The following is a 15,187-nucleotide window of genomic DNA, read 5'->3' as shown; positions in this document are numbered from 1 at the left end:
GATCATGTGACTCCAGAACGACGGCAGTAATCAGCAGGACGACATCATCTGTCTGTGTTTTATAAAACCTTTAAACACGTCACTGTTAATCAATAATGATGTTTGATGATGCGACAGCGCTGCGGTTCAGGTCTGGTTAGGATGTTTGTTTGTTTATACTGTGGCTGTAATGAACTCTGCAGCCTGTAGGGGGCGCTAACAGCACTTTACACTGTGACTGTTGTGATGCTGCTGTTGCTGTTAGTGTCAGGTCTGAATTAGACACAAACCTTATATAGTTAGTATCATTACTTCATATGCTGAGAACCACTTCTGATTCATTAATTCATAACATCTGTGAACATTCTGATGATCAATTAATTAGTCAATTCAGCTATCAGGCTCCTCTCCTGTGGATCATCTTCCAGATTCAGTCCGGGGTGCAGACACCCTCTCTATGTTTAAGAGTAGGCTTAAAACTTTCCTTTTTGATAAAGCTTATAGTTAGGGCCGACCAGGCTCGCCTTGGATCAGCCCTTAGTTATGCTGCTATAGGCCTAGACTGCTGGGGGACTTCCCATGATGCACTGAGCTCCTCGCTCCTCCTCCTCCTCTCCATCTGTATGTATTCATGTAACATCAATGCATGTCACTAACTTTGCTTCTTCCTCTGAGTTTTTGTGCTTTCTCATCTCGCAGGAACCCCTGGGTTCTGGACCGAGCCTTCGCGGTCCTTCACAGTCCTGATGGCATCCTTCCCTGGCTGTTGCTGCTGCTGTTGTTATTGTTATGATTGTTGTTATTCTGCCCCCCCCCCCCCCTTTCCCTCTTTCTTTCTCTCTCTCAACCCAACCGGTCAAAGCAGATGGCGCCCACCAAGAGCCGGGTTCTGCTTGAGGTTTCTACCCGTTAAAGGGGAGTTTTTCCTGCTGCTGCTCATGGGGGAATTGTTGGGTCTCTGTAAATTAAAGAGTTCGGTCTTGACCTGCTCTATGTGAAAAGTGCCTTGAGATGACTTTTGTTGTGATTTGGTGCTTTATAAATAAAGATTGATTGAATTGATTGATTAATTAATGAGACAGTGTAATACAATCAAACTCTTTGATGAGGGTTCAGGCACATTTTGGTCGATATATTTTAAACCAACTTTCATCATCTGTGTTTACATTAAAAGTGTGTTCAACATGAATCTGATATGATTCAGTTGATTTATTAGAACGTGACGTCAGTCTGTGATTGTTTGTTATTTCTGTTCCTTTAACAAACATTCTGTGTTGTGTTGTTTTGACAGATTGAAAGTAAAGTGTCGTCTTCATCTGAATAAAGTTCAGCTTTAGCATCCGACCTGCTGTCTGTTACTGCAAACCTTGATCTGAGACATCAGGTCAGGTCTGAATTAGACATGAACTTTATATAGTTTTATATCTTTTCTAGCCTCAGTTCTTTGATTATTTCATTTATGAATTACATGAGATCAAAAACACAGAGGTGGCAAATTATAGCAGCTGTCAAACATTGATTCAATGGTTTCAATGTTTCATTGTTTTATTGAAGCTCCTCTGTTGGAGTAAAAATAAAGCGGCAAACACATCTTGAAGCTGAAGTACCTTAAAATGCCACCGACGACCGCTAGCTGATCCAACTGACTCCCATTCAAAAAGCCTCAACTTCTCACTGGAGAATTTCTGAATCATTCATTGTTGAGTCATTCTGGTCTCAATCTCTAAAGTCGAACTATTGTCACAATATTTAACTTTTTTAAGTTTAATGTTACTTGATTACGACAGCTGCCCTGTTAGCAGGAAAAGCAGCTTCAATGAAACCAATGAGTGACGTCACTACATCCACCTTTATATACAGACACACAGTTAGGAAGACATGATACTAATACAGCTTTAAACAACTGTGTCAACTTATTGTCCCATTAGTGAACAAGCTAAGCCAGCAAGCTAGTTATACTACTGTTAGTTTGTAAAGCTTTATTTTCCCTTCAATAACTTTTCATTGAGTGAAACGGAGAACAAAATGTGGGGAAGTAAAGAAGCTTTTTGAGAAGCCCTCATTGCCACTGGGAGTGGGGGCGGGGCTTCATGTTTAGCTCCACCCACCGCTGCGACAGTGTACAAACCGTCTCGAATCTGTGAGCTGCTGATGCTTCATGTGTTGCTGTCAGTTGATTAGATTAACATTATTTATTTAAACTTTTTTCACTGTTGTGTGTGTGTGATGTTAGCCAAGACCTGTGATTGGCTCGTAGTGTCTGTAGCTCCGCCTCCAGCCGGCGCCTGTCCTCCACAGCTGCGTCTCGCTCTCTCTGAAGCCTCAGCAGGTCCTCCTGATTGGATAAAACCATCACATGTCACCGCTGGTAGTAAACTCATTGATAAGACACAACAGTCGACCTGTGTGAACGATGATGATGATGAAAGATGATGAAGCACCTGATTGTCACTAGCTGTCAGTCCTGTCAATCACTACATTTTAAAACATTAAGTGCTACTTGTGATCGTGTTGTGAGTTCGTTTGAGCTCAGCTGCATCAGACTCATTATACACGTTAACTGAACCGCTTCATCTCATGTTTTTAATACTTTTACTTTTAGTTTTTGTATGGACAGAGAACAGATGGGATCTGGGACAAAAACAGCACAATCAGTAAAAGAAAAACACATTTACAGTTCATAACACAGTTAAAGGGTTAAGACAGAAAAAGTATAGTAGGAAAATTATAGCAATCCCATTTTTCCCAGCTTTTATCCGCCTTCTCCTTTTGGAGTCGAAGGGTAAAAGTCATTTTCTCCACTGAGCAAAAAGAGGTGATTATGTTGATAAGAGGTGGTGGGAGGGTTCCTCTAGTTCTTCCAGCAGAAATCTCTCCAGAACAACGAGTCAGTGGAAGCAGACTGGGTTTCCTCTCATATCACTATGTTATATTTTATTCATTGAGGAGAAGCCCTCATATTTTCCGCCTACGATGCCTTCAGTATGTTTTGAATGATAAGCGTCACTACATATCAGAGTCTCTTATTTCCTTTAGAAAGAGGTGGATCTCTGAGTACGGGTAAAAACTTCACTGCCATAAATCCACAAAATTATTAAGATTTCCATTTGTTATTATTTGGCAAAAGGAGGTGATGCCTCGCTTGGTCCATGATTCATTCCATTAATAAAGCCCTCCATGGTAAATGAGCTGTTTCTAACAGCTGAACTACTCTGCACTCTCAGCCTGGAACCATTTTAAATGGTCACATCTGATCTTTCGTCTCACAGCTCCTGTTTTATTGTGTTATTTGTGTAAATGAATGACGCGTTTTTCTGTGATGTTTATCTCTCGCTGCCATTTTGGCCTCGTCTCTCTTGTAAAGGAGATCATGAATCTCAAGAGGCTTTCTGGTTAAATAAAAATAAAATAAATACATGTGCGCAGGTCTCCATTGAAAGAGATTAAGATCTTGATCTCAGTTAGACTTCCTGATTAAATAAAGGATTAATTAACTAATTAACTAACATGAGTGTCAACACACTTCATAATGAGGGTTTGACTTTTATCAGCTCACCGAGACAACAGCACACTGAACATCCAGAGACTACAGTCTGACTGCTGCCAGGATTTTAACTGTTTTTACTGTGTAAACACTGAACACACCGCAAACCTGTCAAATTTACAGCTGCTACGGATGTTTGAAGAGTATACAGGCATTTTATACAGTTTAAAACATTACACAGGAAAAGTTACAGCTTTATTCCTGAAATAAGTCTACGCTCAGTGATTTAACTCATTCTCTGATCATGCAGTAAATTTTACACATATTGTATTGTATGATTCATTCAAGGCTTTTGGAAAACGCTGGGAACCTGATCCTCTCATAGAACAATAAGTTCCTCATCTTTGGCCAATAAGTATGAAGAAATGGCTCTTTTGTTTGGATCTGCAGTTCAATCAACACATTCAAGGCCAAATTAAAAAATCTACTAAAGACCAATCAGCTGTGTCCATCCATGTCTCCATCTATGGTCGTCTCATTAGTGCAGGTAGTCTTGCTTTTAATTTGACAAGTTTACATTATTAATTTCTAATTGACATTGTGGGTGTATGTGATGTGCTGTTGTGTGTAGCTTTGTATTTTGTACTGTTTGTTGTTGTGCTGTTGTATGTTTTGATTGTGGGGGACTGTGGATGTAAATTAGCTTTGAGCTAACACCGGTGCAGTGCATCTTTCATGTTTAAAACTGCACACTGTCCCAATAAATAAATACAATAAAAAAAAAATAAATCTGTACGTTTGTATGATTGGTGGAGAGAAATGGCAAACACATCACAACTGGAGAGATTTTATAGTGAAGACAGAGGTGGTGTAAGATAAGAACCTGTACTGGCATTTTTCAAGGTAAAAACTGATGTGTTGTGTTCAATGTAAAACACCTTGCTGTGTATATTCCTTTTTTTTTACTATGTATATAGACTTTTGTACTCTTTAACCCTTAGAGACCCACCATAGACCCATTTTTGTCTTCTTTAGGGGGGCAGCAGGTAAACAGTATCTGCCACATAGAAGTGGTAATTCATCATCTGAAAGCTGGGAGCCTGAACATAAATTTGAGATGCAGCTCAGCATTGTGTGTCAAGTTCTTCTAGTCATAAATCTGTAATAAACATTGTGTTTTGGTTACGTGCTTAGAACATTATGATGGAAGTATATGAAGTCTCATAAGTTGTTACAGCAATTTTTGGGTTGATATCATTTGTTAAACAGATTTGGTGCCTAATTTAACCATTTTTGACCATTTTAAAATTGATAAAAATGGTCAAAAATGCCTCCAAAATACCACAAAGACCTTGAGGAACACAACAGAAAAATTCATGCTGTGATTTGGTATCAAAAACTTTTGACATTTGGAGATTTCTGTAAGAATTACATTTTCCAGCCAATGGATGGCGAGCACTTCTGTTCTGGAAACTGCTCAGAAACCTCCTTATTGTCAGTATAACCAGGAAAGCCAAACATCCTCTGAACGCCCTCGAGGTAACAATAGGTCATTTTATACAGTGAGGTCAAGTTTCATAAAATCTCACTGTAATGAAATGGTTGCTATGGTGACTGAAATCATCACACATGAATACAGTTGGACTCATTGAATCAACAAGAGTCTCAGTTTTCCAGTCAGACCCAATTTATACTGCAGCAAAAGACTGCATGGGATTAGAATAGAGTGGGCAACCATAGAACCCATTTTCAATCAGATATCTTAAGGTGAGAGGTCAAGGGACCCCTTTGAAAAAGCGCAATGCCAGTTTTAGCCCCTTTCCCAACAAGCTAGCATAACATGACATTGCCTGAGGTCATCTGGTTTCACATGATACCAGAATCTTCACTGCAGCTTTAAACGTGAGCCTCTAAAAGACTCGGCCGAGATCACAGACGCCACCACGGGTCTCTGAGGGTTAAAGAAAAACTGCTTTGTATTCAATTTAATTTACGACTGTGGTTCCTGTTATTATCATTAATGTGCTGTGTTTGTTTGTAGATATTTTTTTGGTTTGTCTGTATTCCCTCTATGCTCCCAAAAAATAATAAGCACATATATATTAAAAAAGAAATTTTAAAGCTGTTGATTTACTGAAGCAGCAGCTCATTAGTCAGTCAGTCTAAAATGAACGAGGTAGAAAGCACTGAACACCGAAGGGATGAAATAAAAGAAAGAATCAAAGAGGCGCAAAATATACACAACTCAACTCAAACAACGGAGAGAGAGAGAGAGATAGAATCACAGTTGTCATTTTAACCAAAGCTGAAAGTGAAGCTCAGTGTGGCTGAACATGAGAAGCTGCTCACTGAAGGTTTTCTACTCTGATCTCTGATGTTGACTCTGATCTGCAGTCAGATGCTGCTCTGCAGAGGAGAGCAGCTGCAACACCGAACACAGGACAGAAAAGATCCACATCTGATCTGATTTTATTTAAGCCCAGATACAGATTCTTAGGATTGGTCTGAACATTTCTAGCTGATACTGTCTTCACAGGTCATTGAAAACCAAGTCCACAGTCCCATTTTCAGCAGTGGACCTTTGTTGCCTGTCATTCCCTGTCTCTCTCTCTCCCCTTGTTTCCTTTCATTTATCTACTGTCGACATCTAATAAACGCTTAAAATGACAAATAAATGTAACACAAACCATAACACCACTGTTAGTCATTACAAAACAATCACATATGTAAAATTAATTATCAACATTGGCCCATTTTTCTCTCCATAATAATTGTTTTTTAGTAACATAACTAAGAAAAAGAGCATTTCCTGAAGACAATGTCTGTGATTGCTGTCAGCTGACTAGTTTGGTTTTGCATTGATGTTTTGCAGTAGTTTGGAATTATATGCATACGAAGCGGTCTAGAATTATGTGGTCCATCACAGTTCATTTGCATGTTGAAGTAAATATGTCTTGCTTCTGTAAATGATGCCTGTTATTAGCACACTGGAACTGGAAACAGTTCATTGGCTTAACGTATGTTACATGTCAAACTATGAGTTTTATAATCAGGGGGTGATAAGCATGTGGAGACTGAATGGAGTTTCCACTGCATTAAATGTATGAGCTTCATGACGGTCAGTGAAGCCCACACATACACTGGGAGTGGATGGGGCTTCATTAACCTCCATGTATTTTATAACTCATTAACCATAATTGTCATAAATATGAAAGTGTGCATGTTCGATCAGCATGTCATACTGAGCATTTTGAAATTTGAATGGAGTTTCTACTGTACACAGTGGCTGATTTATAAATACAATGAAAGTCTGTATTATTATTTAAACATTAATGAATCAAAAAGTATAAATGGTATCAATAATAAAAGTCAGAGCATAAATCTACAAAGAATTCCACACAGTTTGACATATGGAACGTCTTGGTCGCATAAAAAGTTTAGGAGATAGGTGACAAAAATCTTTTTTTTTTACAATAAGTCATTACATATGTACATTTATACAAATTTATGCAAGCAAAGAAATGTATGGAATGAAAATAATAACTAATTTTCCTGTGGAAAACGCATGTGAATGCTGACAGCTGAAATAAATTACAAAGCATTGCTGTAGATAGTAAAGACTTGTTCAGCATCCACATCTGTGCAACTTTGCAGAATTTGGTTACCATGACATATTACATTTATAAGACATGGCAGTTAATAAGTAGTATGGTGGTGTTTTACTAATGACCACAAGGTGGGGCTGTTGGTGCCATAATTCAGTATGTTGTGCAGATTCTCATGGAGAACTTGTGTACCAAGTTTAATTTTATTTAAGACAACAGAATTGCAGAAATATCATGTTATAATATTACAGTAGTGCCCGTGGGCAGAATTATATTAAGTCTTACACACTTGTGCAGTGTGTCTGTATGTACAACATTCCCTAAACTGGTTGTAATCAAATTCAGTGTTGAAGAGTTATGGCCTGTTAGGTGCATCGGGCCACGCATTCAAAAGTTTGGTAACTAATTACAGACAAACGGTAAATGATACCAAAAAATAAACTCCTAAGTTCTGTTCAGGGTCGTCTAAATATGGTCTGTACCAAGTTTGGTGAAGATTAGATGCAATATGTTCCAATGAAAGCAAAAACTTAGTCCACAAAAAAATCCAAAATGAGGGAAAATTTTTCCGGTCAGAAATGGGCGTGGCCTATATCAGTCTACTCGGCATCATCCGAGGATCACACTGTGCAAATATTGTTTTGAAAGGCCTCATGGTTCATGAGTTTAGCCAAAATGAAAAACACATAATAATTGATCACATGGTGGCGCTGTTGGTCCCATGTTTTAATATGTGAAGCATTTCCACATGCGACACCTGTACATGAAGTATAATTATACTGCAGCACTTTTAGTTTTTGAGATATCAACTTTCAAACATTCCTCCCATAGACTTTCCATTATAAATTTAATTATTTTTGAAAATGATATAAAATCACTGGAATATGCTAGAAAGAATAAAAGTAACAGAACAAATGTCTTTAAAGAGCTGAACCTTTTGATATTTGATAGGTTTCTGTGGCTGAAAGTATGGAGAAGTAGTTAGCGATCGAAAAACATACAGAGGAAAGAAAATAAATACAGATTTGAAGAACAGAAGTGTGACTGCTTGTCAGCATTCACACCAATAAGTATGCAAGAGAACATGAGTAATACAACATGTTATTTGTGAGAAGAAAACAGAAACAAAAGCCTTCCAACATCTGGCCCTGGGTGAAACTAAACAAATGGACTCCTGTCTCCTCACCTGCTGACCTCTGATACTGCTGCAGGGATCGAACCTGCGGGCTGATAGTTACAGGACGATGTGCCTCACTGCTTCTCTGGTCAAACAGTGTGGAGGTGGACTCCAGCAGGGATTACAGACCTGATCATGGCCTCCTCCTCCTCCTCCTCCTCCTCTATGCTAATTAAAGCTCAATGTCTCCGAGTTTAAAGTGAGACATCAAAAGAGAAACCAAACCCTGAGAGTCAATATGTGTCTTCTCCAGCCGGGCCAGACGAGACGCTTCAAAAGAGCCGCACAACTTATTAATCAGAATAATTTCCAAATGAGATGATCAGTGAGCAGGAGTGACGCAGAGCTGACCTTTAACATGAGGAGTTAAGGTCAACCAAAGAGGGGGAGGAGGAGGAGGTGTCATTTAGGATGAGGAGGTGACAGAAGGGGAGAGGACTAAATGACCTTTAACATGAGGAGTTAAAGGAGCAGTTTGTAACAAACGAGCCCCCCACTCAGCTGACAGTCTATTGAAGTTGTGACAGACAGCAGCTATGAGTTCATTTACATCAGTTTCATCCACGTATTGAACATTACTACTATTATTACCACTAGCAGTACTGTTACTATCAGTACCTGTACTAATCCTACTGCTGCTATTACTAATATTACTACCTGACTACTACTAGTACTAACAAAACTACTGCTACCAATCCTACTGCAGTTACTGCTCACACTAACTTACTACTACTCGCATGAACTTACCACTAACTTACTACTACTACTCACACGAACTTACCACTACTACTCACACTAACTTACTACTACTACTCACACTAACTTACTACTACTACTTGCATGAACTTACCACTACTACTCACACTAACTTACTACTACTACTCACACTAACTTAATACTACTACTTGCATGAACTTACCACTACTACTCACACTAACTTACTACTACTACTCACACTAACTTACTACTACTACTACTCACACTAACTTACTACTACTACTACTCACACTAACTTACTACTACTACTCACACTAACTTACTACTATTACTCACACAAACTTACCACTAACTTACCACTACCACTCACACTAACTTACTACTGCTACTCACACTACCTTACTACTACTCACATGAACTTACCACTACCACTCACACTAACTTACTACTACTACTCACACTAACTTACTACTACTACTCACATGAACTTACCACTAACTTACCACTACCACTCACACTAACTTACCACTACTACTCGCACTAACTTACTACTACTACTCGCATGAACTTACTACTACTACTCACACTAACTTACTACTACTACTCACACTAACTTAATACTACTACTTGCATGAACTTACCACTACTACTCACACTAACTTACTACTACTACTCACACTAACTTACTACTACTACTACTCACACTAACTTACTACTACTACTACTCACACTAACTTACTACTACTACTCACACTAACTTACTACTACTACTCACACAAACTTACCACTAACTTACCACTACCACTCACACTAACTTACTACTGCTACTCACACTACCTTACTACTACTCACATGAACTTACCACTACCACTCACACTAACTTACTACTACTACTCACACTAACTTACTACTACTACTCACATGAACTTACCACTAACTTACCACTACCACTCACACTAACTTACCACTACTACTCGCACTAACTTACTACTACTACTCGCATGAACTTACTACTAATACTCACACTAACTTACTACTACTACTCAGACAAAATTACCACTAACTTACCACTACCACTCACACTAACTTACTACTACTCACACGAACTTACCACTAACTTACTACTACTACTCACACAAACTTACCACTACCACTCACACTAACTTACTACTACTACTCGCATGAACTTACTACTACTACTCACACTAACTTACTACTACTACTCAGACAAACTTACCACTAACTTACCACTACCACTCACACTAACTTACTACTACTCACACGAACTTACCACTAACTTACTACTACTACTCACACAAACTTACCACTACCACTCACACTAACTTACTACTACTACTTGCACTAACTTACTACTACTACTCACACTAACTTACTACTACTACTCACACGAACTTACCACTAACTTACTACTACTACTCACACTAACTTACTACTACGACTCACACGAACTTACTACTACTACTCACACGAACTTACTACTACTACTCACACAAACTTACCACTAACTTACCACTACCACTCACACTAACTTACTACTACTACTCACACAAACTTACCACTAACTTACTACTACCACTCACACTAACTTACTACTACTACTCACACTAACTTACTACTCACACTAACTTACTACTACTACTTGCACTAACTTACTACTACTACTCACACGAACTTACTACTACTACTCACACGAACTTACTACTACTACTCACACAAACTTACCACTAACTTACCACTACCACTCACACTAACTTACTACTACTACTCACACAAACTTACCACTAACTTACTACTACCACTCACACTAACTTACTACTACTACTCACACGAACTTACCACTAACTTACCACTACCACTCACACTAACTTACTACTACTACTCACACGAACTTACTACTACTACTCACACTAACTTACTACTACTACTCACACTAACTTACTACTACTACTCACACAAACTTACCACTAACTTACCACTACCACTCACACTAACTTACTACTGCTACTCACACTAACTTACTACTACTCACACGAACTTACCACTACCACTCACACTAACTTACTACTACTACTCACACTAACTTACTACTACTACTCACACGAACTTACCACTAACTTACTACTACTACTCACACTAACTTACTACTACTACTCACATTAACTTACTACTACTACTCACACGAACTTACTACTACTACTCACACTAACTTACTACTACTACTCACACTAACTTACTACTACTACTCACATTAACTTACTACTACTACTCACACGAACTTACTACTACTACTCACACGAACTTACTACTACTACTCACACAAACTTACCACTAACTTACCACTACCACTCACACTAACTTACTACTACTACTCACACAAACTTACCACTAACTTACTACTACCACTCACACTAACTTACTACTACTACTCACACAAACTTACTACTACTCACACTAACTTACTACTACTACTCACACAAACTTACCACTAACTTACCACTACCACTCACACTAACTTACTACTACTACTCACACGAACTTACTACTACTACTCACACTAACTTACTACTACTACTCACACTAACTTACTACTACTACTCACACAAACTTACCACTAACTTACCACTACCACTCACACTAACTTACTACTGCTACTCACACTAACTTACTACTACTCACACGAACTTACCACTACCACTCACACTAACTTACTACTACTACTCACACTAACTTACTACTACTACTCACATGAACTTACCACTAACTTACCACTACCACTCACACTAACTTACCACTACCACTCACACTAACTTACCACTACCACTCACACTAACTTACTACTACTACTCACACGAACTTACCACTAACTTACTACTACTACTCACACTAACTTACTACTACGACTCACACGAACTTACTACTACTACTCACACGAACTTACTACTACTACTCACACAAACTTACCACTAACTTACCACTACCACTCACACTAACTTACTACTACTACTCACACAAACTTACCACTAACTTACTACTACCACTCACACTAACTTACTACTACTACTCACACTAACTTACTACTCACACTAACTTACTACTACTACTTGCACTAACTTACTACTACTACTCACACGAACTTACTACTACTACTCACACGAACTTACTACTACTACTCACACAAACTTACCACTAACTTACCACTACCACTCACACTAACTTACTACTACTACTCACACAAACTTACCACTAACTTACTACTACCACTCACACTAACTTACTACTACTACTCACACGAACTTACCACTAACTTACCACTACCACTCACACTAACTTACTACTACTACTCACACGAACTTACTACTACTACTCACACTAACTTACTACTACTACTCACACTAACTTACTACTACTACTCACACAAACTTACCACTAACTTACCACTACCACTCACACTAACTTACTACTGCTACTCACACTAACTTACTACTACTCACACGAACTTACCACTACCACTCACACTAACTTACTACTACTACTCACACTAACTTACTACTACTACTCACACGAACTTACCACTAACTTACTACTACTACTCACACTAACTTACTACTACTACTCACACTAACTTACTACTACTACTCACATTAACTTACTACTACTACTCACACGAACTTACTACTACTACTCACACTAACTTACTACTACTACTCACATTAACTTACTACTACTACTCACACGAACTTACTACTACTACTCACACGAACTTACTACTACTACTCACACAAACTTACCACTAACTTACCACTACCACTCACACTAACTTACTACTACTACTCACACAAACTTACCACTAACTTACTACTACCACTCACACTAACTTACTACTACTACTCACACAAACTTACTACTACTACTCACACTAACTTACTACTACTACTCACACAAACTTACCACTAACTTACCACTACCACTCACACTAACTTACTACTACTACTCACACGAACTTACTACTACTACTCACACTAACTTACTACTACTACTCACACTAACTTACTACTACTACTCACACAAACTTACCACTAACTTACCACTACCACTCACACTAACTTACTACTGCTACTCACACTAACTTACTACTACTCACACGAACTTACCACTACCACTCACACTAACTTACTACTACTACTCACACTAACTTACTACTACTACTCACATGAACTTACCACTAACTTACCACTACCACTCACACTAACTTACCACTACCACTCACACTAACTTACCACTACTACTCGCACTAACTTACAACTACTACTCGCACTAACTTACTACTACTACTCGAACTAACTTACTACTGTTACTCACGAACTTACCACTACTACTCGCACTGACTACTACTACTACTGCTCGCATGAACTTACTACTGTTACTCACACGAACTTACCACTACTACTCGCACTGACAACTACTACTATTCGTATGAACTTACCACTACTACTCGCAGTAACTTACCACTACTACTCGCACTAACTTACCACTACTACTCGCACTAACTTACTACTACTTGCACTAACTTACTACTACTCGCACTAACTTACCACTAACTTACCACTACTACTCGCACTAACTTACCACTAACTTACCACTACTACTCGCAGTAACTTACCACTACTACTCGCACTAACTTACCACTACTACTCGCACTAACTTACTACTACTCGCACTAACTTACTACTACTCGCACTAACTTACCACTAACTTACCACTACTACTCGCACTAACTTACCACTAACTTACCACTACTACTCGCACTAACTTACTACTACTCGCACTAACTTACCACTAACTTACCACTACTACTCGCAGTAACTTACCACTACTACTCGCACTAACTTACTACTACTCGCACTAACTTACTACTACTACTCACACTAACTTACCACTAACTTACTACTACTACTCGCACTAACTTACCGCTACTACTCGCACTAACTTACCGCTACTACTCGCACTAACATACTACTACTACTCGCACTAACTTACCACTACTACTCGCACTAATTTACCGCTACTACTCGCACTAACTTACTACTACTACTCGCACTAACTTACCACTACTACTCGCACTAATTTACCACTACTACTCGCACTAACTTACCGCTACTACTCGCACTAACTTACTACTACTACTCACACAAACTCACCACTAACTTACTACTACTACTCGCACTAATTTACCACTACTACTCGCACTAACTTACCACTACTACTCGCACTAACTTACCACTACTACTCGCACAAACTTACCACTACTACTCGCACTAACTTGCCACAACTACTCGCACAAACTTACCACTACTACTCGCACTAACTTGCCACAACTACTTCCACAAACTTACCTTAACTACTCGCACTAACTTACTACTACTACTCGCACTAACTTACTACTGCTACTCGCACTAACTTACCACTACTACTCAAACTTACTACTACTACTCACACTAACTTACTATGTGTGACTACTTCTACTTTACTACTATAACTACTACAAACATAAGTTGCCCAAACTGCTACAAAGATGACTGTTACTGCTGTTAAATCACTGACACTTCAACTCTGATTCAACTCCATCTACTGTTTGCACTCCCACTTTCGATGTTAACAGCACTCCAACTTCTTCCATTAATCCTGTTTGAGCTGCCACTCCAAGTCCTTTCAGTGCTTCAACTTCACCACCTTCTTCTTTAGCTGCTGCTGCCTCACGAAGACTCAGCATGTTGAGATATTTAAACTGATTTAAATGTTTCAGTAGAGAGAATATGAACATTCTCTACAGAAGATTTGGACTTTTCTAGTTTGTAAAACAGAGGTTTACAGTTTGTGAACCCTTTAGAATTTGCTCAATTTCTGCATAAATATGACTTAAAACGTAGTCAGATTTCCATGCAAGTCCTAAAACTAGATAAAGACACATCAGTTAAACAAATGAGACAAAAACCTTACACTTGTTTGTTTATTTATTGAGGAAAATGATCGAATGTTAAATATTTGTATGTGGATCTGGGATTATCAGTTCATTTGAAGGGCTAATTAGAGTTGTGTGTTTCAGTCAATGGGATGACAATCAAGTGTGAGTCTGGGAGGCCCTGCCTTATTTAAAGAAGAGAAATCTGGGTCTTCACCATCAAAGTCTGAGCTTCATAACACGCT

This window comes from Thunnus maccoyii, chromosome 16, assembly GCF_910596095.1.
Source record: "Thunnus maccoyii chromosome 16, fThuMac1.1, whole genome shotgun sequence".
NCBI classification, from domain to species: Eukaryota; Metazoa; Chordata; class Actinopteri; order Scombriformes; family Scombridae; genus Thunnus; species Thunnus maccoyii.
Note: the sequence above shows the minus strand (reverse complement) of the source record.